We start from the raw sequence: 24,461 nt of genomic DNA on the forward strand, positions 1-24,461 counted from the left end.
CCCTTAGAGATTCTATATTCTCATTAACATTTTCGTTAATACTTTTTTCAAGTCTACACATCATCTTGACCATTGTTACTCTGAATTCCATTTCTGATAATTTGGTTATATCCATATCCATTAGTTCTGTGGCACATGCCACAGACTCATTGTCTTTTCTTTGCTGGGGGGGGGATTTCTCCTTCTTGTCTTTCTGATGAGGAGAGCTTGCGGGGTTGTCCAGAGCCCAAATTATTGACCAGGACCCAGGCCGTGTGCCCTTATTTTATAGGGATGTTAGGGATGTGGGCTTCTTGATTTTTTCAGCCTGTCTTCTGGGGGAGGGGTGTGCCGCGCTGATACTCAGGCAACCCTGTTTGGGTAGAGTCTCTGTGTCCCCTGCGATGGGGGAGGGGAATGGCACATTGTGAGCCGGTATTTCCGGGCTTTTGTTCTCTGGCGGCTTTCCTTGGCAGTTTGCTGTGCTTCTCCTTAGTCAGAGCATCAGTCGCCGAATCTCAGCCTCTTTCTCAGAACAGAGGGATCGTGTACTGTTCTCCATTGATGTTCTGGCCACTTTAGCTCTGTTTCTGTTGGTGCTGCTCAACCCTGCAGTGTCCTGGGATGTGCGCCCCACACCTGGCGTCCCAGCCCTCACTTCCAGGGCCGGCGCGTCTCTGTCCTTTGTGTTTCTAACACCGCCAGCCGCCATCTACCATCTACCAGCCACCCTCGCGCGCTCACGGAGCTCCCGGTCTCAGGCTGGTTCCAGTGAGCACACCGGAGCTCCGGTTTTCAGTCTGGTCGCGTGTGTTCCCCGGCTCATGGTCTCAGTCTGCTCTCTTGCGGGTGTTGGTCCGCGAGTCTGCCCACTCCCCCATGCAGGTGGCTACCGCTTCCCAGGCCCGAACGCAGTGGCTCCCTCCCCCTTCCGTTTGTTTATCTTCCGATATCTGTGCGCGGTTTCACGGCTCCCCGCTTCATACCTCAATACTCAGCGCAGGAGATTTTCATTTGTAGAGATCCAGATGTATCTTCATGCGTCTCAGGCTGATTCCATGGATGTTCAGGCTGGTCTGGTACCTGTCCAACTCGACTCAGTGGACCGGCTGAAAAAGGGATCCCCTACTCCTCTGCCATCTTAACTCCCTCCCCTAATGTAGTTTTGATTTGTATTTCTCTGATGTCCAGGGATGTTGAGCATTTTTTCATGTGCCTGTTGGCCATCTGTATGTCTTCTTTGGAGAAATGTCTCTTCATGTCTTCTGCCCATTTCTTGACTAGATTTTTTGTTTTTCAGGTGTTCAGTTTGATAAGTTCTTTATAGATTTTGGATACTAGCCCTTTATCTGATAAGACATTTGCAAATTATCTTCTCCCATTCTGTAGGTTGCCTTTTAGTTTTGTTGACTGTTTCCTTTGCTGTGCAAAACTTTTTTATCTTGAGGAAGTCCCATTAGTTCATTTTTGCTTTTGTTTCCCTTGCCTTTGAGGACATGTCTAGCAAGAAGCTGCTGTGGTCAAGGTCAAAGAGGTTGCTGCCTGTGTTCTCCTCTAGTAGTATTTTATTTTTTTTTATTTTTATTTTTATTTAAAGATTTTATTTATTTATTTGACAGAGATAGAGACAGCCAGCGAGAGAGGGAACACAAGCAGGGGGAGTGGAAGAGGAAGAAGCAGGCTCATCGCAGAAGAGGCCTGATGTGGGGCTCGATCCCACAACTCCGGGATCACGCCCTGAGCTGAAGGCAGACGCTTAACCGCTGTGCCACCCAGGCGCCCCTCTAGTAGTATTTTAAATTCAATGTCTGTATAAAATATAAACTTCTATGGATTTTCTACTTTTTTAGTCAATTTCAAAATTTGATTTTTCAAGGAATTTAATTTCATCTAAGCTATAAAGACTTTTGGCATAAAATTATTCATAATATTCCTCTACTATCCTTTTCATATATGTAGGATCTGTGGTGACATTCTCTCTTTCATTCCTGCTAGTCATAAGTTCCTTCTTCTCCCTTTTTTCCTTATCATATTAGTTAAGGCTTATGAATCGTTTCAAATAACCAGCTCTTGATCTTACTGATTTTCTCTATTGTTTTTTCTGATTTCAATTTCATTGATTCCCCTTCTCTATTTGTTCTATTTCTAGTAATTGAGGTAGAAGCTTAGATTGATTTGAATACTTTTCTTCTAATATAATGAGCACATTAAGTTCTTTATGTTACTAAAACATAAATTTCCCTAAAGCACTGCTTTAGCTATAACACACAAATTTTGGTATGTCATGTTTTCATTTTCATTTAGTTGAAAAGTTTCTAATTTAACTTACGATTTCTTCTTTGACCCATGTGTTATGTACAGATATCTTTTCAATTCCAAACATTTAGGAATCTTTGAGATATCTTATAGAGTCCTAATTTAAGTCCACTGTGCATCATGATTTGCATGATTTCATTCTTTCTAGTTATTGCGACTAGTTTTGTGGCCCAAAATATGGCTATTTTGATAAATGTGCCATGTACTGTTTTATGTGATATTAATATAGCTACTCCAGCTTTCTTTGGTTTTTTTTTATATTGTATACTGCTTGTCACATATTTCCTTTCAATTGATCTATATCTTTATAATAGAGTGAGACTCATAGACAACATATAGTTGTGTCTTGCTTAATATACAAGAGAGGAGAAGAGGAAATGATTCTTTCTTTTTTTTCCTTCTTCTTTTTTTGTAATATAGAAACTCCTATTTGAAAGTCAAAGTAAGTGAAGTCAAATGAGTGTATTTTCCAAGATGAGTCAACATTGCCTGACCCAGCAGGATTTGAAAAGTTGCAGTAGGAAATAAGGAAGAATTAAAAGTATTTCTGGGCATTTTGACATTGAATGAATAATGCATGACTTTTAAGCAGTATATAATACAAATTAAAAGTTTTGAGCCGGCAGCTCAGGTACACTTTATAATAGGATTGTAATAGAAAATGAAGAATAGGTCTAAGTCATAAACATTGTTGAAATACGTATATCTCTCAGTTTTATGCTTCAGTATAATGGAGTAAAGACAGTGGTCTATAAAGAAAAATAATTTGAAACAGTTCTATGTCAGTGGAATAGATTGTACTACATTGATATGTATTATTTTTTTCCAGCAGTTTTATAATATTCCAGGTAGGGAGGGCACAATAATTAACAATACAATAATTATCCCTGCCCTCAGAAAGTTTATATTTTAGTAGAAGAAAGAAAGAAATATGCAATTAAATAGTAATGAGAGCACTGTAGTGAGAGCACTGAATGCTAAAGAAGTGTATAATGAAGGACATAATCTAGTGTTCAGGGGACCAGAACCAAAGTGGATAGTTCAGAGATCTACAGAATGAGGAGTAAGCTATGTGAAGGGGGTTGGTTTGATAGACTAAGATAGATATGGGCAAATGTCCAAGGCAGGAGATAACTTGGAATGTTTAAGGAAATAAAAGAAGGCTAGCATGCTTGGAATAAAGTGAGGGAAAGAAAGTAGGATATGTGATAGGAGAGAAGTAGACAGTGACCTGGCAATATTAACTTTGATTTAGTAATTAGTGAGCTGCAAAAAGCAATGAAAATCAAGGCAATGACATAATCAAATTTGTATTTAAAATTTTTTTACTCTTTGCTATGTGGAGAAAATATTGGAGTGGAAACAAAAGATTTTTTTATAAGATTTTATTTATTTGAGAGAGAGAGAGAGCACACAGAAACAGGAGGAGCAGCAAAGGGAGAGGGAGAAGTAGGCTCCCTGCTGAGCAGGGAGCCTGATGCAGTGGTTGATCCCAGGACCCTGGGATCATGACCTGAGCTGAAGGCAGACGCTTAACTGACTGAGCCACCCAGGCATCACTAAAGAAAAGATTTTATGAGGAAATTAGCTAAGAAGCTACTAAAACACTATAATCAGGCATTGTTAATAGCTTTGTGGTCAGTAAGTTATGGTTGTAGAGATGTAGAAAAGCTAATCAGTTAAAGAGTTTTTAAGAAAGTAGAATCAACAGGACATTTTGATTCACTGTATATATGGGTTGAAGGAGAAGATAAGATTGATTCATAAGCTTATGGCTTGAGTAGTTGAGTGGACACTATTAGCATATTTGAGTCTGAGACCCCCTAGAAGATGAGCAGTTTTGAGGGGGAAAAAAGATGATTAGTTCAATTTTGAGCATATTGAACTTGAAGTAATTAAGATATATGCAGATACAGAGTATGCAGTTGGATACAGTCTTGAGTTTGAAAAATGGTGGATGCTGGAGATACAGATGTGGGAGTCATCAGCATATTGATGGTGGTTTGTCATAAGAATGGATAACAAACATTTTCTAGGTAAAGTGTGTAGAATTGAAAAGCAAAGGGCCTGGGAAGAGTCCTGAATATCCAACACTGAAGGGCCATGTTGAAGAGAAGGACCTAGAAAAAGAGACTGGGAAGTAGCCACATAAATAGGAGGGAAACCAGGAAAATACAGCTTAATGGAAGCCAAGGTAGAAAAGAACTTCAAGGAAGGAAGGGTCAATTGTGCTGAAAGCTATTGATAGATCTGATAAAATGAAAATGCATGTTTAATTTTACACATTCTAAGTGTATATAATTATCACATAAGGTATTGTTGTAGAGTGCAAAGTACACGATGTTTGATTGAGGCAAACCCGGTTTTAAATCCTCAGGAAAGTAATGTCAGCAACATGGTGGAAGAGGAATTTTAGCCCTCATCCCCCACAAAGAAACAGATTTTGACAACCACCCATGGATGAGAATACTTTGCGGATGTACAGAAATCCACAGAGAGGTTCTAGCACCTCATTGGAGCTAAAAAAATCTGAGAATAGACTCATTGAAGAGGATAACAAGAACAGTTCCAGTTTACCTGTGTAACCCCCGTAAAGGCAGCACAGCTAAGTCCCAAGAGAAATCCCCTCAGCCTGTGATTTCTCCCTTGGGGGAAGGTGAGTATCTGATTTCCTTAGCTACTCCATTCTCATCCTACCCATAACACTTAGGACATTGGCACAGCTGAGTAGTCAGGGGGCAGCAAGGAGCAGGGAAAAGGGGTGGGGACTCAGAATAACTGGAGGGTTGAAGTCAACAAAGAGTCATGGACTCTACTACTCATCTCGCATTATCTGCCAAGAGGCCCACTTGCAAACCTTTTATGATACATCACCTGCAGTCTCTCCCAATTATTCCACAAGTGACCCCTAGATCTCCATGCATCCCTCACCCCTTTGGAGCTGATGACCCCCCTCCCCCATACTCCCACAAAATACACATGCAAGCCTCTATAGATTGTGCACAAGCACATACAGGTAGCTCAACTCTGCTGGGTTGGGAGAAGGCACAAAACCTTGAATGGTTCAGGGCACTGCCTAGAGAAAATAAGTGGGAGGCTCTCAGAGCATGGTCTGGCTTTGTAGGATTGAGAAAATGCCTACAATCCTAAAACTACCCCCCAAGAAGGAACAAGAGGAGTGGAGTGGGTATATCCATAGGAAAGGTCTGAGAGACCCCCCAGAGTGCCTAGCTAGGCTGACTGGTAAAGGTATTTCTCTCTCAGAGCCAATCAGTAAAGACCAGAAGAGGTGACTACTTTAAATGCAAAGATGGCAGTGCAAGAATTCAAGGAATATGAAAAATTAAGGAAACATAAAACTACTAAAGGAGTATGATAATTTCCCAGTAATCAACCCCCCAAAATGGAGATAATAGATAGCCTAACAAATAATTCAAAATAATTGTTTTAAGGAAGGTCAAAAGCTATAAGAAAATAGGCAATGCAATTAAATATGGAAAACAATTCATGAACAAAAGAATTTCAACAAAGAAAGTGAAATCATTAAAAAAGAACCAAACAAATTCTGGAGCTGAAGAATATGATGAAAGAAATGAAAGATGCAATAGAGCTTCAACAGCAGACTTGTCAAATGGAAGAAAGAATTTGTGAACTTAGATCATTTGAAATTATCCAATCTAGGGAAAAAAGAACGAAGAAGAGTGAAGGAAATCTATTGGTTTTATAGGGCACTATCAAATGAATTAATATATTAATATATGGGACTCACAAAAGAAGAGAGAAAAGAGCAGAAGGTTTATTTAAAGAAATAATGGCAGAAAACTTCCCAAATTATGGGAGGAACATGGACATCCAGATGCATGAAGCTCAAATAATCAAATAGGATCAACCCAAAGAAGATTAAACTGAGACACATAATAATCAAGTTCTCAAAACTCAAAGTGAAAAAGAAATTTAAAAGCAATAAAGGAAAAGCAACTCATCACATACAAAAGAAACCCCATTAGGCTATCAGTGGATATCTCAGCAGAAACCTTACAGGCCAGGGAAGAGTGAGATGATACATTCAAAGTGCGGAAAGAAAAAAAAAACCCTGCCAAACAAGAATAGTATACCTAGCAAAGATGTCCTTCAGAAATGGAGAGATAAAAACTTTCTAAGAAAAACAAAAATTGAGGGAGTTTTTCACCACTAGACCTACTTTACAAGAAATGCTAAGGGGAAATTCCTTCAGCTGAAATGCAAGGATGCTAATTAATAATATGAAAACATATAAATGTACAACTCAATGGTAAGGGTAAGTACGAAGTCAAATCAGAATACTCTAATACTGTAATGGTGGTGTTTAAATGACTTTTAATTCTAGTATAACAGTTAAAAGACAAAGTTATTAAAAATAACTAGAGCTACAATAATTTGATAATGAACATACATTATAAAAGTATATAAACTGTGACATCAGTAACATAAAATGTGAGGCAGGAGTAAAAGTATAGAGTTTTTGTATGCAAATGAAGTAAAGTTTTTAACAGCTTAAAACAGACTATAAGACATTTTATGTAATCCTAATACTAACCACAAGGAAAACACTTCTAGTAGATACACAAAAGATAAAGAGAAAGGAATCAAAGCATACCACTCCAAAAAGCAAACAAAGGAAGACCACAAGAGAGGAAGAAAAGAAAAAGGGAAATATAAAGCCATCATAAGACAATTAACAAAATGGCAAAACAAAGTCCTTACCTATCAATAATTACTTTAAATCTAAATTGATTACTTCTGGGGCAGAGGTCACCAGCAGCCTTGGCTTGGCCTGGGCTTTGGTCTGTCAAGCAGGTTTGGAGTCGATGAGGACATTCTTCCAGGCAGTGAGCAGCAAGAAGGTCCATTCCACCAACTTCAACTGCTTGGTGAGTGTGTGGATGTTCTGTTCAGAGAAGGCATTGTATGATTATGTACAGTGACCACCTCATGGCCCAGGAAATGCTCATTGCCTTGCCTCTGACATCCAGGCCAGGGCTGTGGCAGGAGCAGGGACAAGCCAGGTGCTGGTACGAGGCACTGACAATGCAGAAGAGACCAACAAGCAGATTTTAGCTTGGGATTGCTAGGATACTTCCCTAGGGCCACAAAGCAAAGAAAATAAAAAGGCAGAGAGAGCAAGCAAGCAAGCAAGTATGAGCCAGAGCCTTGTGACTACTAATCCAACATTTCTGGGACAAGACACGTTCAGAGAGGGGTCTGGACAAACTTGAATTTATTTCATTTTCTTACCATCACTAACTGCTGAACTTGTTTGAATTTGGCTTCTCCCACCATTCACTCAAGGTACCTCTTACACTTATTAACCAAATCCCATGCTTTTTCTCAGTCATCTTTCTATTTCAATATCATCTGCCACTTTTAATTCATTTCCTTGTGGAACTTCTCTTCCTCTTGGGTTTTTTTTCCTTCTCTTAACCATAAAAGTGTACTACTCTAATCCTTCATTTTCTTCTCTATTTCTGGGGTATCTCAGTCTCTATCATAACTTGAACTACTCTCTTGGGTTAAATCCTACATTTCTGTTTGGCTTTAATCTCAATTACTGTGCTATAATCAGAACACCTACTCCCAATTTCCTCCAAATCCCACCAACATTTTTTATCTAAAATAGAACTGATAACCTTACATGTGCATATACTTGCCTCTCCCCCTGACTTCCCCATTCCTTTTAAAAGCACTTCATCTGCTCAGCCACCTGGGCTGGAAAACACAGCATTATCTCTGGTTCTGCCCTCTCCCTTTCCCTGCATATCCAATCAGTAACTTCAGGATATTCTCTTAAACAAAAGCTTCTGAAATATTCTCTCCATTCCCATTCACTGTATTGTTGTATTCTCCCACCCAGTCTCTTTTCTCTGATCATTTTTGCTGCTGTTTGATTTTATCTTTCAAAGCACATCACTGGTTTTATGTATCTCTGCTACTTGTTTCACACTGTACCTAATGTGTTTTTCATACTGGATTACCACCAATTTAGTGTGGATGATGAAATCAATTTAGGGAGTTAAATCAGCCTTTAAAAAACAGAGTAAAATACAATAAAAAGTAACAGAGTGCATGGCATAGGGAATGGGAAGTATTAAGAAATTTAAGTTTTCAGCATATAATCATGAATATATATATAAAACATAAAGTATGTGTGTGTGTGTATACTTGGTTGCAATATAGAATTACTTCTTACCATGGGTTGTAGGAAAAAATGGTTGATGGCTACTGGTTTAGAGAACTTCAAAATGCTCAGCCAGGCAATCGGTGATCTCTAGACACTGGCCATTGTGTACTTTGCCAAACAAATACATTTTCCATGGCTTTGCTACAGCATTACTGTACTGTTTCTCTGCTTAAAAGGGTGCTATCTTCAAGAGCTGGTTTTTCCCCTCCCCCTTTAAAAAAGAAACTACCAAAAACCAACCAAACAAGAAAACCTACCAGTAGGCAGTACAGTGTAGTAAAGAGCCAGAATTTCTGGGGTTGAAATCCTAGCTTTGTCTGTAAGTAGCTCTGTACGTGTGGAAAAATAACTTAGTCTCTCACTACCTGTTTCCTCATTTATGAGGAATGATATGGGTATGATAGTACCTATCTCCTAGGATGTTGAGAGGATTAAATGAGTTGATATCTGTAAAGTGCCTAGAACATTACCAGGAGCATAGTAAGTGTTATCTAAGAGGCCTTATGCTATAGCTGAAAGGACACTGACCTCCTAGATTTGAGTTCCCAAGCTTCATGCTTAACTAGCTGTTATTTCTGGCCAGACTGTACCACTCTCCTCATCTGTAAAAATGGGGATGGTTCAAACATTGCTGCAAAAATAGACTGAATGCTGGCACTGTGAACTTGAGGTTCAGGCTCTTTTCTCTGTGTATGCAATAAATATTTGTTGAATTTACAAATTAAAAAAAATCTAAATTGATTAAATTTTCCAAACAAAAGACAGAGTGGCTGAAAGGATTTTTAAAAACCCACACAATCTAACTACAGGAGACTCACCTCAACTTTAAGGACACACATAGGCTGAAAGTGAAAAGATGGAAAAAGATACTCTACAAAAATAACCAAAAGAGAGCAGGGGTGGCTATACTCATATCAGGAAAATAGACTTTAGGTCAGAAACTGTCAGAAGAGGGGCGCCTGGGTGGCACAGCGGTTAAGCCTCTGCCTTCAGCTCAGGGCGTGATCCCGGCGTTGTGGGATCGAGCCCCACATCAGGCTCTTCTGCGATGAGCCTGCTTCTTCCTCTCCCACTCCCCCTGCTTGTGTTCCCTCTCTCGCTGGCTGTCTCTCTCTCTGTCGAATAAATAAAAATAAAATCTTTAAAAAAAAAAAAGAAACTGTCAGAAGAGACAGAGAAAGTCATTATATAATAATAAAGAGTAAATTCATCAAGAGGATATAGCAATTGTAAATATATAAGTATCCAACACTGGAGCACCTAAATATGTAAGGAAAATATTAACAGAAATGGAGTAGTAGTAGTAATAAAATAGTAGTAGGAGACTTAAAGGAGACTTCACTTTGAATAATAGATAGAGCATCTATAGGAAATGGATAAGGACACACTTGAAAAACACTATAGACCAAATGGACCTAACAGAGATATACAAAACATTCCATCCCTGGAAGAATACATATTCTTCTCAAGTGTACATGGAACATTGTCCAGAATAGATCAACGTTGGGCCACAAAACAAGTTTTAGTAAATCGAAGCAGATTAAAATAATACCAGTACTTTTCCAACTACAATGATATGAAACTATAAATCAATGAAAGGAAAACTGAAAAATTCACAAATATGTCAAAATTAAGCTACACATTCCTAAACAACCAATGGATCAAAGAATTTAAGTGGGAAACCAAAAAAATATCTTGAGACAAATGAAAATGGAAACACAAAATACCAAACTTATGGGATGCAGCAACAGCAGTTCTAAGAAAGAAGTTTACAGTGATAAGTGCCTACATTAAGAAAAAAACCTCAAATAAATGACCTAATTTACTCCTCAAGGAGCCAGAAAAAGAACAAACTAAGCCCTAAGTTAGCAGAAGGAAAGAAATAATAAAGATTAGAGCAGAAATAGATTAGAAAACAAAAATAATCAATAAAACTAGGAGTTGTTTTTTGAAAAGATAAATAAAATTAGCAAGTCTTTAGCCAGACTAACAAGAGCACAAGAGATTAGATTCAAATAAATAGAATTATAAATGAAAGAGTAGACATTACAATTGAAACTATAGAAATACAAAGGAGCATATTGAACTAGTATGAACAATTACAAGCCAACACATTTGATAACCTAGAATAAATGGATAAATTCCTAGGAACATACAACCTACCAAGACTGAGTCATGAAGAAATAGAAAATCTGAATAGATCAATAATGAATAAGGAGATTGAATTAGTAATCAAAATTTTCCAACAAATAAACTCTGAGTTTACTGGTATAGTCTACCAAATGTTCAGGAAGAATTAACACCAATCCTTCTCAATCTCTTCCAAAAAATTTGAAGAGGATGGAACACTGCCAAACTCATTTTATGAGGCCAGCATTACTCTAATATCAAAGCCAGACAAGGACACTACAAGAAAAGAAAATTACAGGCCAATATCCCTGATGAACATAGATGCAAAAATCCTCAATAAAATACTATCCAACTGATTTCAATAGCATATTTAAAAGACCCTATATACCATGATCAAGTGGGATTGATCTCTATCATGCAAGATGGTTCAACATATGCAAATCAATAAATGCAATACAGCATAGTATCAGAATGAAGAGTACATATTATATGATCATCTCAATAAATATGGAAAAAAAGCATTTGACATAATTAAACTTCCCTTCACGATAAAAACTCTCAATAAATTAGGTGTCAAAGGAATGTATGGTGGAGGAGGTCACTGAGAGGGTGTGACCATTGGTTGACCCATGAGCTGGATCCCAGCAATCAAAGGGTCCCCATCCCCTCCCCAGTCCTTTGAAAGTACATTCTGCTTGCCTCCCTTGATCCCAGAAGCTGTCCCAAAGACACAGCCTTGAGATAGTGATATGGTGTTGAGACCATCTGGACAGTATATGTGACTGAACCCAGTTAAGGCATCTATATAAAATTTTAAGATTTGGCAGGTGGGTGAGATCTACTCATCTTGTGGCCACTTCAGACAAGACTCATGTAATTTCCCTTGCTTATTAAATCTGCCACATACCAATCTGGAGTGGTCTGCCCCTTTCTTTGCTCTCTCCCTGCCCTCTGCATATAGGGGCTGGTTTCAGATTATATCCAAGAAGTTCCTGAGGTTGTGAACCAACAATGTACTTCAACATAATAAACGGTGTATATGACAAGCCCATAACTAATATCATAGTCAATAGTAAAACAGTCAAAAGCTGAATGCTTTTCCTCTAAGATCAGGAAGAAGACAAGGATGCCTACCCTCACCACTTCAATTCAACATAGTATTGGAAGACTTCACCAGAGCAATTAGGCAAGAAATAGAAATGGAAGGCATCCAAATAAGGTAGAAATAAAAATACACTTTTTTGTAGATGACACGATTTTATATATAGAAAACCCACAGATGCCACCTAAACACTGTTAGAACTAAACAATGAATTCAGTGAAGTTTCAGGATACAACATTGACACAAAAATCAGTTGCATTTCTATATACAACCAAATATCCCAAAAGGAAATTAAGAAAACAATCCCACTTGCAATAGTATCAAAAAGAACACCTAGGAATAAATTTAACAAAGGAGGTAAATGATCTATACACTGAAAACTATAAACCACTGATGAAAGAAATTGAAGAGGACATGAATGAATACAAAGATATCCTGTGTCCATGGATTGGAAGAATAATATTGTTAAAATGTCCACACTACCTGAAGCCATATACAGATTCAATGCAATCCCTATGAAAATTTCAATGACGTTTTTCTTTTTTTTATTATAATAATATTTATTATGTTAGTCACCATACAGTACATCCCTGGTTTTTGATGTGAAGTTCGATGATTCATTAGTTGCGTATAACACCCAGTGCACTTGCAATACGTGCCCTCCTTACTACCCATTTTTCATGGAAATAGAAAAAACATCCTAAAATTAATATGGAACTAAAAAAGACCCTAAATAGCCAAAACAAGCTTGAACAATAAGAACAAAGATGGAGGCATCACACTTCCTGCTTTTGAAAGGTATTACAAAGCTACAGTAATCAAAACAGTAAGATACTGACATAAAAAACAGCTATATGTATCAATGGAGCAGAACAGAGATCCCAGAAATAAATCCATACATCTACAGTCAACTGATCTTTGACAAGGGTTCAAAAACACACAATGAGAAAAAATAATCTTTTCAGTAAATGATGCTGAGAAAACTGGATATCCACACGCAGAATAATGAAATTGGACCCTTATCTCATACTATACACAAATATTAGCTCAAAATGGATTACAGGCTGAAATGCAAGACCTGAAACTATGAAAATACTAGAAGAAAACATAGGGTAAAAATTTCTTGACATTGGTCTATGCAATGATTTTTTTGGTCATGACCCTGTATTAGGGTTCTCCAGAGAAACAGAACCAATAGGATAGATAATGATATAGATATAGATATAGATATAGATTATATAAATTTACATATAGATTACAGATATAGATACATGAGGAGATTGCTTATAGGAATTGGCTCATGTAGTTATGGAGGCCAAGAAGGCTTATAATCTATTGTCTACATTTCTGGAGAACCAGGAATGCCAGTGGTAAAATTCAGTCCGTGTCTGAAGGCCTGAGAACCAGGGGAGACAATGGTGTAACTACCAGTCTGACATTGAAGGCCTGAGAATCAAGAGGCCACTGTTGTAAGTCCTGGAGTCCAAAGACCCAAGAACCAGGAGCCCCAATGTCCAAGGGCAGGAAAATATGGGCATCTCAGCTTGAGGAGAAAGAGAATTTGCCCTCTGGTTCCACTTGGGCCCCCAAAAGATCAAACGTTCCCCCCCCTCATTAATTTTTATTTTGTTGCTTGTGCTTTAGGTGTCATATCCAAAAAATCATTGTCAAAATCAAGGTCAAGGAGCTTTTCCCCTTTGTTTTCTTCCAGGAGTTTTATGGTTTCAGGTCTTACATTTAAGCCTTTAATCCATTTTGAGTTATTTTTTATGAGTGATGTAAGATAGGACTATAGTTTCATTCTTTTACATGAGAATATCCAACTTTCGCAGCACCATTTATTGAAGAAACTGTCTTTTCTCCATTTAGTATTATTGACTCCCTTGTCAATTAATGGGAGAAAATATTTGAAAACCACACACCTGATAAGAGGTTATTATCCAAAATATATAAGTAAGTCATACAAACCAATGACAAAAAATCCCCCAATAATCCAAATAAAAATGGGCAGAGGAACTCTACAGATGTTTTTCCAAAGAAGATACTCAAATGGCCAACAGGTACGTGAAATGACTAACATCACTAATCATCAAAGAAATGCAAATCAAAACTACAATAAGATTTCACCTCATACCGGCTAGAATGGTTATTATAGAAAGATAATACCAAGTGTTGGCAAGGATATGGAGAAAAGGGAACCCTTGTGCACTGTTGGTGGGAATGTATATTGATGTAGTCATTATGGAAAACCGTATAGAGGTTCCTCAAAAAATTAAAAAATAGAGCCATATGATCCAGCAATTCCACTTCTGAGTATGTATCCATAGGAAACAAAATCACTAACTCAAAAGATAGATGCACCTCCATGTTCATTGCAGCATTATTTACAATAGCCAAGACATGGAATCAACCTAAGGTATCATCAATGGATGAATGGAAAAGTAAATGTGGTGCATACATACAAAATGGAATATTATTAATCCATAAAAAGAAGGAAATCTTGCCACTTGCAACATGTTTGGATCTCGAGGGCACTATGTTAAGTAAATAAGTCAGACAGTGAAAGACAAATACTGTATGATCTCACTTATATGTGGAATCTAAAAACAAACAAACAAATTCATAGAGAACAGACTGGTGGCTGCCAGAGGTGGGGAATAGCGGTAGGCTGCATAGGTGAAGGTAGTCAAAAGGTACAAACTGCCAGTTATAAAATATAAGCCTTGGGGATGTAATGTACAACATAGCATAGTGACCACAATTAATAATATTGTATTGCATATTTGAATGCTACTGAGAGACTAGATCTTAAAAGTTCTCCAGCTGAGGGTTGATGGAGTGAGGTGAGTGGGGGATGGGCTAAATGGGCAATGGGTATTAAGGAGGGACTTGTTATGAGGAGCACCAGGTGTTACATGTAAGTGATGAATCACTAAATGCTACTCCTGATACCAATATTACACTATGTTAACTAACTAGAATTTGAATAAAAATTTGAAACAAACAAAAAAGTTTTCATCACAAGAAAAAAATGTAACTATGTGTCGTTATGGATGTAGACTTATTGTGGTAATCATTTCATAATATATGCAAATATCAAATCATTATGTAGTACACCTGGAACTAATATGTCAATTATTATATCTCAAACAAAAGCAAAAAACATTACCATGCACATACATACACAGAAAGTCCTCATTATCTAAGGACAACTAGTACTTAAAATTATACCTGAAGAGAATCAACCTAAAAGGGTAACATATTTCATCACAAATGGAAAAAACAAGGTTTGTTTAGGATTTCATCTATAAAAATAAAACAAAAAATTATGAAAATATGCTTGTTAATCTCATATTTAAAAGATTTTAGGTTTTAATTGTGGTTATGCACTAATTTTTAGAATGGACAAAGAATGAAATAATTGGGGGATTTGGGGCACTGCTCCAATAAAAGTATTACATGATACAGTATCTTTCACCACATTTTTTTATTCTCCTAGCATAAAAAGGGTCATTTTTGCCCAAACATTTGAACAATTCATCATTTCTTCTAAAGATCCCTCATCAATTTGATATCAAAACCCATATCACTCATCATCCCTGTAGATTTTCATCACTTCAATTATTAAGTGATCTAATTCATGTATCAGTGGCTATGCTGTGTTGAAGCAGTTATCCAACACCACTTTTGACTTTATGAAATCCTGTATCTTTTGCAAAATTTATAATTTTACCTTGCAACTCATTTGTAATTTTTTTTAAAGATTTTTATTTATTTATTCGACAGAGAGAGAGACAGCCAGCGAGAGAGGGAACACAAGCAGGGGGAGTGGGAGAGGAAGAAGCAGGCTTCCAGCAGAGAAGCCTGATGTGGGGCTCAATCCTAGAACGCCGGGATCACGCCCTGAGCCGAAGGCAGACGCTTAACCACTGTGCCACCCAGGCGCCCCTCATTTGTAATTTTTGCACTGTTAGCATTCAATAGTCGACAAAGGACCAATGATGTTATGGATGGTATCGAGGCTATTGCTAAGCAGGGAAGGATTTTGAGGAGAAATAATTTTATAAGTGATCAATTTATTGGTGATCTTATCCATATTATAATGAATTTTGCTTTCCTATACAACCTCATAAAATATAAGCACTCAGAAAAAGTGCAATGTAATTCTATACACATACATACACACATCTATACATGTATATATAGTCTTGTGAGATATATATCCTAAATGGCAGGATTAAAGCTAATTTTTATATTTTCCTTATTACCTATCTGCACTTTCTGATTTTTCTATTACTGATCACACATTATTTGTGTAACTATAAAAAAACTTGTATGATTTATCAAATGAAAGTAAGCTTTGAATAATGTTTGAAAATAATGAGGCTTATGGTCTCTGTCTAGTCACAGATTTCATTTGCATTGGTTTTACAAACTGGCAACTGAAATTAGGCCTTGATAGTTGTATATCCTAGAGTTATTAAGCCCAGAATGATAGGGTACCACTTGCTAGGGACAGTAAACAGACATGAAACTATGGAATGAAAGATTTAGGTTTTATTTACTAAGTAACATTCTGACAGTTTGTGTTGTTAACTCTGGTAGGCATTACAATTGAAAAATTTGATCCTAGTTTAGGATTAAATCTGATCCTAATTGGAGACTGAGGGATTAAATAAATACTTTTTCATAGTCTTTTCCAGTATTTTCTAAGCTTATCAGTATCACCTAGGTCCCTTGTTACAAATACAGATCCTCTTCTTCCACTCTTAAAAATGTGACTTTGTAGGGGCGCCTGGGTAGCTCAGTCGTTAAGCGTCTGCCTTTGGCTCAGGGCGTGATCCTGGGGTCCTGAGATTGAGCCCCACATCAGGCTCCTCCGCTGGGAGCCTGCTTCTTCCTCTCCCACTCCCCCTGCTTGTGTTCCCTCTCTCGCTGGCTGTCTCTTTGTGTGTCAAATAAATAAATAAAATCTTTTTTAAAAATTTAAAAAAATGTGACTTTGTAGGCCAGGAATCTACATTAACAGCTAACACCTTCAGGTGATTCTGATGTAGTCCTATACATACACTGGTGTTAAGAAATCAGTGTTTTACTCCAATGGTTCTGGGATGAAATCATCAAACTCTTGGTGAATGGACATTTACATTCACTTCTTCATGATCCTATAATGAAGAGGATTTCTTAGAGTATGGCCTTCCTTGGGCAATACAAACATGGTACAATTTCTATTTGTATTGATGCCAGCACCTGCTAACCAAGAGAAAGCAAATGATAACAGGGTTATTCCTCAGTATCAAGTATCAAACATTAGAATGTAGCAAAATTTGAAAGAGAAAAGCATTACAACACAACACATACCCTCCCAAATGAGCACTGGGTATTATAGGGGTATTATATAAGACTGATGAATCACAGACCTGTACCCCTGAAACAAATACTATACTATATATTAATTAAATGAATTTAAATTAAAAAAGAAAAATATATATAAAATGAAATGAAAATAAGAAAGAGAAAAGCAATCACTTAAAGCAAACTTCTCAATAGATTTCAATACTGCAAAATCATAAAAATTTCTCTTAAAGATCAGCTAATACAACCTCATAATTTTACAGATGAAAGTCACAAAGGTGAAGTCATGTGAATTATATTTAAACCAGAACTGTATTGCCATTGCTTATGTAAACAGGTTTCCTGCCTCAATTAAAAACATCTGCCACATAAAAAAACAAACAAAAAACCAGAATTGTTACAAAATTCAGGACACAATGACTCTTATACTTGCATGTTTTTAATGAATCAATTATATATATTATTTTAATTCCTTGACAGCATGTATTTCTAGTACTTAGCATATTTCTTGGCAAATGATGCTCAGTAAAAGTTTGTTAAACTGAACTGTTCTGTTTAATTTCAGGAGGTCAAAATAAAAGTCATCGTGATAACTTGTAAAAAAATTCCTAAATGTTGGCCTTTCTAATTAGGCTAAAATTATATGAATAACTCTCTCATTATGTCTGGACAACTGAATCATGTTACCTTAATGACTGAAAAAAAGGTTCCTTCTGTGGGATTTATTACATAAGCAATAATCATTTTCTATTATGCTTCTGTCCCACTCATCTCTTAAGATGCAGTTTGATTGTGAAGTCAGCCTGGGCTTGGCCCCACAGTAAGATGCACTGCATAAAGGTATATAGGGGACTCTGGAATCAAAATAGACATTGGATTTGAATTTCAGTTTGCTATTAACCTTTAATAAAGTACCTAACCTCTGTAAATCTAAGTTTTCTAATTATTTTTCACCATGTCCTTTTATGTATCTACATAAGGAGACATCTATGGATTGTTTATAAATTTCATGTGTTGCTGAAATTTCAAGAGGTAGACTTCAAAATGGTACTACCCAGAGTTATTGGAATATTAACTGAGACCATGTATATTTAAAAATAAACATAATGTAAGAAAGATTGCCTGACACTTAGTAGGAACTCAAAAAATGCAATCTCTAAGAGGGCAGGAACTGTGTTTTGTGTACTATTGTATTAGTATCTTGGACATAGCAAGAACTCAATAAATTATGTTCAATAAATAAAATGTTAATGTGTTTCCTTTCCTTCTTCTGCCTACTTTATCCATAAAATATCTCCCATATCAATTATTATTGTACCATTCATATGTATTTGTTTATTTTACACCTCTACCCAGATTGTGAACACATGGTTTTACCCTTGTTTGTAGTCTCCCAGTTCATGGTCTTCAGCAGGATTCAATAAAGCCAAGCTAAATAGAAGCCATTAGCCTGATGTTGCTTTTAAAACTTCTTAAATTCCTATATGACTTACCCTTATACTTAGAAACTTAGTCTTATTATAAAAAGCATTTTTATCTCTCAACAAAGTTAATGGTCTGCATGGCTGTGTGAAGATGTACTAATCTTCAATGTAGAGTTGAGAAAGAGTGTTCCTGTGAGCCACAAGATGTGTGAATGAATTCTAGCCACTTTTTTTTTTTTTTACAGAGCTTCTAAAACACCGTGCAATTATTTTCTAGAGGTGAATAAGTTGGACAAATTATATATAACATACATTATATATATATATATATATCCCTTGATTTTCTTTGTGTTGCGTATGTTTTCACAGTTTTCAAATACTCTAAAACATAACATGAAAACCATTGCCATTACATGTGAGTTATTTAAAACTTTTGTTTTTATCCTTACAGGGAACCACCATAGGTACAGTTTTGAAATAAAGTTGAAAGCTGTAGTGGGAAGAAAAAAAAACCCTAAGATGTGTTGGGGAGAGCAAGGGTCCAGGAGACAGCCACCTCTGGTTCTGGTCCCAGCTCTGCAACCTCTAACTCCAGTGTGATTTCAAACAACCCCTTTGAGCTTTACTGTATTAAGACTGTAGTGGTGGACTCCAGTGGTGGTTTCCTCCTATTACTTTTAACCCCAGTCTACTTTCTTTCAGAGAAGTGCTCCATGTGAATCCGGTGGGAAAGGAGATGAAATCCCATCCGCTCTGTTTTTGAGAAGCACTAAAAGATACAAAAGAAAACCAAAGCTAACCTAGGGTACTTGACTGTTATAACCCCTTGCTGCTCAAAGGTCTCAGGTTCAGCCCATTTCCTGGCACTCTTCCCAAATCAGATCACGAGCATCACGTTCAGTATCTAAGGAGAGCCATCCTTAATCCACCCCAGGCTGGAGGGAAGAGAACTACAGGCAGGGCGCGCTCTACCCTGTCCTTCCAGCACACCCTTTGCAGAGCAGCTGCTGTCAGCAGTGACACGACACTGGGCCTGCCCAGTCCCTGTCTCCCAAACCTGTCCCGGGCCCCTTCAAACTCTGCGGTCCTTGGGCATTGCTGCTGAGGTCCCTGGGCAGGTACTCCAAAAACCTTCGCCCCTCGCTAGCATTTACTCACTGTGTCCCAACCATTTTGCTGTGAAATGAACACTTTCTTCTCCCTCCCCTATCCCGGCATTTTCTTCCTAAACGTCCCCTTTTAGGCACTGAAGTCCAGGCGGCAGGAATAGAAATGGAGGAGGACTAGGGAAGCAAATAGGTTGTGTACCAACCTGAAGACTGCTCGATTTAGGCAATCAACACCGACTGCCCAGTCCTCCTTTTGTTCCCTCTTAAAGAGCTCCTGAAATTTACGCAAGAGGGGCAGACAGGAAGCCAAGACCTCCATAGGCAAACCTTGGCCCCCGTCAGTTTCTGTGCTGTGTGGAGCCTCCATTTCCTTGTCTGGAAGATGAGGTTGACAATAATAATAATTAGTTCACAGCATTACTGCGATGGTAAGTGCAGTAAAATAATGTACCACAGAATACTATTTGGTACCAGAGAAGTGTTAGCCCTTCTTCTTAGTATGCATTTTTTCAACAAACAGTAAATTGGGCACCAACTTTATACCACCTTGAGGAGATACAATGGTGGACAAGAGCAATAAAGTTCCTTCCTGTATGGAATTTATATGTTCTATTATTGAATAAAATTTAATGGGGCAGAAAATAAACAAGTAAACATTGAAAAATTATTTTGAGCATATATTTTGTAAAGATAACAAAACAGAAAAATGTTTAGTGATCAGTGGTCATAGAGAGTCCATCTGAGGAGGGGCCATATAAGCTATGACCTGAATTACAAGAAAGATATGTGCACAGATCTGGAGGTTCAGCATTCAGTGCTGAGTAAACAGTTGGTACAGAAACTCAAAGGTGGGAAGATACTTGATCTGTTCCAAGGTGGAAATCATGCACTTGCAATATGATCATGCCTTGGAGATGTATTTCTACCCCTGTGCATGTGAAGATAATTTATATGGGCATCTTCACCCTCACCAAGTAAGAGTTGAAGAATGAGGAAGATATAGCTACATGGCCTGGATGTTCTCTCATTATAAAATGACAAAGGTCAGTTTATGTGTAGAGAAACAATCCCAGTCCCTTCCACCAATGAATGATTAGTTAAATGCTGAAGGCCTGAGGAGTCAAAATCCTGAACAACTGGGAATGAGCCAAGGTGGAAAAAACCAAACGCCAAGTTACAGGCCTCTTCCCTAGGGACACCAGATTTGTGGTTTGCTATTCCATTAGAATGTGGATTCTTTACATCATATCAAAAACAAGCGAAAAGATGTGACATACCTGGATTTTATGTTTAGAACTTTGAACTGGAAGTGTTCTTAATTTTCCATCAGAATTTTAAAGAAGGATAGTTTCTAATCAGTGCTTTATTTCCCTCCATTTCATCATTTTTATGCCTTAAACCTAATCACTCGCTATCTGATAGCAGCAGTATCTACCTCAAAGTCATTAGTATCCCTTATTTTTGACTAGGTTATGAAGATAATTCAAATTAGCTCTTCTTGTAATTTGACATCACCTTTGCTTTAGAAACTTTAAAACTTAGGAAAATGAGTTGTCTTGTTAGTGCTGCACCAAACCTCAGGCTTGCCCTTGGTTTGGTCCTTTTTTGGAATGTTCATGTTCTGTGAAGCAGGCCTTTCCTGTCACATACATTTCTGTTAGCCATGCCATTAAAGAGAAAATTCAGTGAATTTAGTGGAGAAAATTTCTCCAGAACTAAAAGTTCATGGATAAAAGTAAAAAAGTGAAATGGTCACAAAATTTGGGATTTCCTTATGAATATTCTGTATGTTTCTTGAAAATTGGGAAAAGATAAAAGTCCAACAGCCAAGGGAGGTAAAATTGGTAACCGAATGAGAGGAGCAATATATACCAACTTAGTAAATAAAATGCTTAGATAATTTTGCCAGACCAGAGCAGATATTTCTATATATGGATGCTCAGTGGTTTTTAGAAAAGGCTAATGAAATTGCTCTCTAGATGGGAGTTGATGTCAACTCTTTGTGGCTGGCAACAATGTTCCCAGCATTTTCACAATATCCTATCACTTCACCTAAAAAGTAAAGCATAGAAAGTAACTGCTAAAGATCGTCTTGAAAATGAGAGGCCAAATCTGAGTAGATGCACTCATGGGGCACATCTAATGAACCTCTATAATCTGCAACCAAACTAAAGGCATACTGTGACAGAAGAATGTTGTCCTGGAGAAAAATAAATACATAAAGAGAGATGGGTCATCAAATTTCCTTTGTTACAATGCTGGAAGAAATAAGAAATTAGATTAACTTATATGGAAATTTGAAAACCCCCTTTGTATATGTAAATTTCCTGTGTGTATATAAAGCTAACAGAAATGCACTGACATCTGGCAGGTTCTTTGGGAAATGGCTCCGGCAGTTAGAGTGAAAAATGGCTCACCAGAATGTGAACATTCTATTACTGATAGCTGCACATAGACACTGGAGGTTTAAATTAAGTCTATACGGTTTTTTCCCCTACTAGTACCATGGCTATGTGTAGCCATCAGACTGAGAAACAATAAATCATCAAAAGCTGGATGCTGAAAGTGTGTGGTATGTTATGAGAATCATTGTTCTACTGCAGATGTAAATAAATGGCATGTTCTTGATATCATGAGAAATTTCATTGCCGTGTGGGAAAGACACCTCAGAACTGCTTTGCCAAAGCTGGTGGTGGAACCACTGATGGCTCAGAGAAACAGAGCAGGTTCAGTGATTACTCTGAGTGGAATGAGTCACAAAGAAAATATGAACTCTCCCATACTCAAATGCCAATGATTTTGTAGATACTGATAATGTGTTAGCTCCCTCTGCTGATTGTGAATTTCAAAGGCGAACAGGCACTCTTGAGGCAGGTCTATTTTGAACACATAACAAGAAGAAAATTTGCCCAATACCAAACAAATATCCAGGAGAAAAGAAGCATAAACAGCACTGGTTATCAGTGATAGAATGCAACAATGTGCTGTTGCAAACCAAAGCAACAGTCACTGGATTTGTTTGTGAACCACAAAATAACACATCAGGATCCAATCCTGCTAAGTGGAATGTAAAACCAGCATCTCCCAGATAGAACTAGAGCTCTGTGTAATATATGTATCTTATTTCAGCCCAACAGACATTTCTGGAGCATCTAGTACATGAGAGCTGGTTTGTAATCCAGACTCCATAGTTTCTTAGTTTTGTAATCTTTGTCAAGGCCAGAAGATTTCTCATGTATACAATTAGGAGACCGGATTAGGTTATCTAAACCATCAATTCTATAATTCCAGGCTTGGTAGCTGTAGGAACTGAAATGGAAATTGAAACCTTTTCTCTGTACACTCAAACTATCTAAAATCATGGATTATAAAGAAGGGATTCCATTCTTCAGTAACTTGATGAAATAGTAACAGATGAGAGACTGTGGACTCTGGGAAACAAACTGAGGGCTTCAGAGGGGAGGGGGTGGGGGATTGGGATAGGCCGGTGATGGGTATTAACGAAAGCACATATTGCATGGTGCACTGGGTGTTATATGCAAATAATGAATCATGGAACATTACATCAAAAACTAAGGATATACTGTATGGTGACTAACATAACGTAATAAAAAATTATTATAAAAATAAAAAAATAAAAAATAAAACACTAAAAAAAGAAACAGTAACAGAATTTCTGAATTTGAAAACTATAAACCTATAAAGCCACCTATTTAAATGGTTCTGTATGCAAGTTAGTATACACATCCAGAAGCATTTTTCTTGGAAACTACCCAACGTATTTTTACAACTGTAGATATTAATTTATTACCAGGACAGACAGTGTATTGGCATGCTAAATAAAGCTAATTAAAAAAAAAACCCTTACATCAGATCGTATCACTGCTCTGCCCTAACCTCTCTAATGATTTTCTGTTACACTTGGAATAAAATCCAAATTCCTTCTGGCTTCCACAGCCTTGCAAGACCCTCTGGCCATAAGATAAGACATAACAGAACTCCAAGCAGAGAGAGCTGGTACAAAGATCATAAAATGGGAAGGAGCTCACAGTATTTAAAGAACAGAAAGAAACCTGGTGTGATCTCTCATCCTACCACTCCTCTCTCATTTCTACTACCTTCCAGTCACTCTGGCTTTATTTCTGTTCTCTCTTATCTTCTTGTGGCTGATTCCTTCTTGACATTCAGGTTTCAGCTTAAATGTTACCTCCTGAGAGAGACCTTCCCTGATTTCCAATGTAAAGGTTTGTGTAGAAATACAAGTTTTGGAGCACAGATATATTACTTTAGGAGAGAACATAGAGTAAGAAGAGAGGCTTTGATAGAGCCCTAAAATCTCTAAATTGAGGCAACATTTAGGGTTCACAGAGCTCAAAACTCAGGACTGTCTGGTTCCAAAACTCATTCTCTTTCTAAGATACAAAGAATAGGTAATGAATAAAATTAATACTAACATGAAAAGTGAACCTTTGCAGAGGGTGGATAAAGGTGAAAAAAGAAGCATATACTTTGATGTAAAATGAAGAAGTGATATTTGACATAGGTATTGAAAAATAAATAAGATTTAGACAGGAGAGGCAGCATGTGCAAAGGCACTGAGACATGAAAGAGCATGGTACTGAAGTGTTAGCTCCATGTAGGCAAGGACATTGTCTTTTTCACTGCTATATCTCCAGAATATATAACAAGCCTGGCTCATAGTAGGCACTTAGTACATATTAGTGAAAGGATTGGATGGATGGATGAATGAGTGAATGCCACCATAGAGAAGCAGGCTTGAACACAGAGTGTGTTGGTGAGAGAGACAGAATATGAAGCAGGAGAGGGAG

General features: G+C 37.4%; 1 long non-coding RNA gene across 2 annotated transcripts in view; it reads right to left on the minus strand.

Moving 5' to 3' along the window:
* The window catches only part of LOC117797460, a 45,896-nt gene that overhangs the window by 19,220 nt on the left and 2,215 nt on the right, over window positions 1-24,461 (minus strand). For both annotated transcript variants that reach the window (XR_004622462.1, XR_004622463.1), the window contains exon 2: window positions 7,039-7,222. This is a non-coding gene — a long non-coding RNA (uncharacterized LOC117797460). The remainder of the gene's footprint in view (window positions 1-7,038; window positions 7,223-24,461) is intronic.

The sequence above is a fragment of the Ailuropoda melanoleuca genome, chromosome X, assembly GCF_002007445.2.
Source record: "Ailuropoda melanoleuca isolate Jingjing chromosome X, ASM200744v2, whole genome shotgun sequence".
NCBI classification, from domain to species: domain Eukaryota; kingdom Metazoa; phylum Chordata; class Mammalia; order Carnivora; family Ursidae; genus Ailuropoda; species Ailuropoda melanoleuca.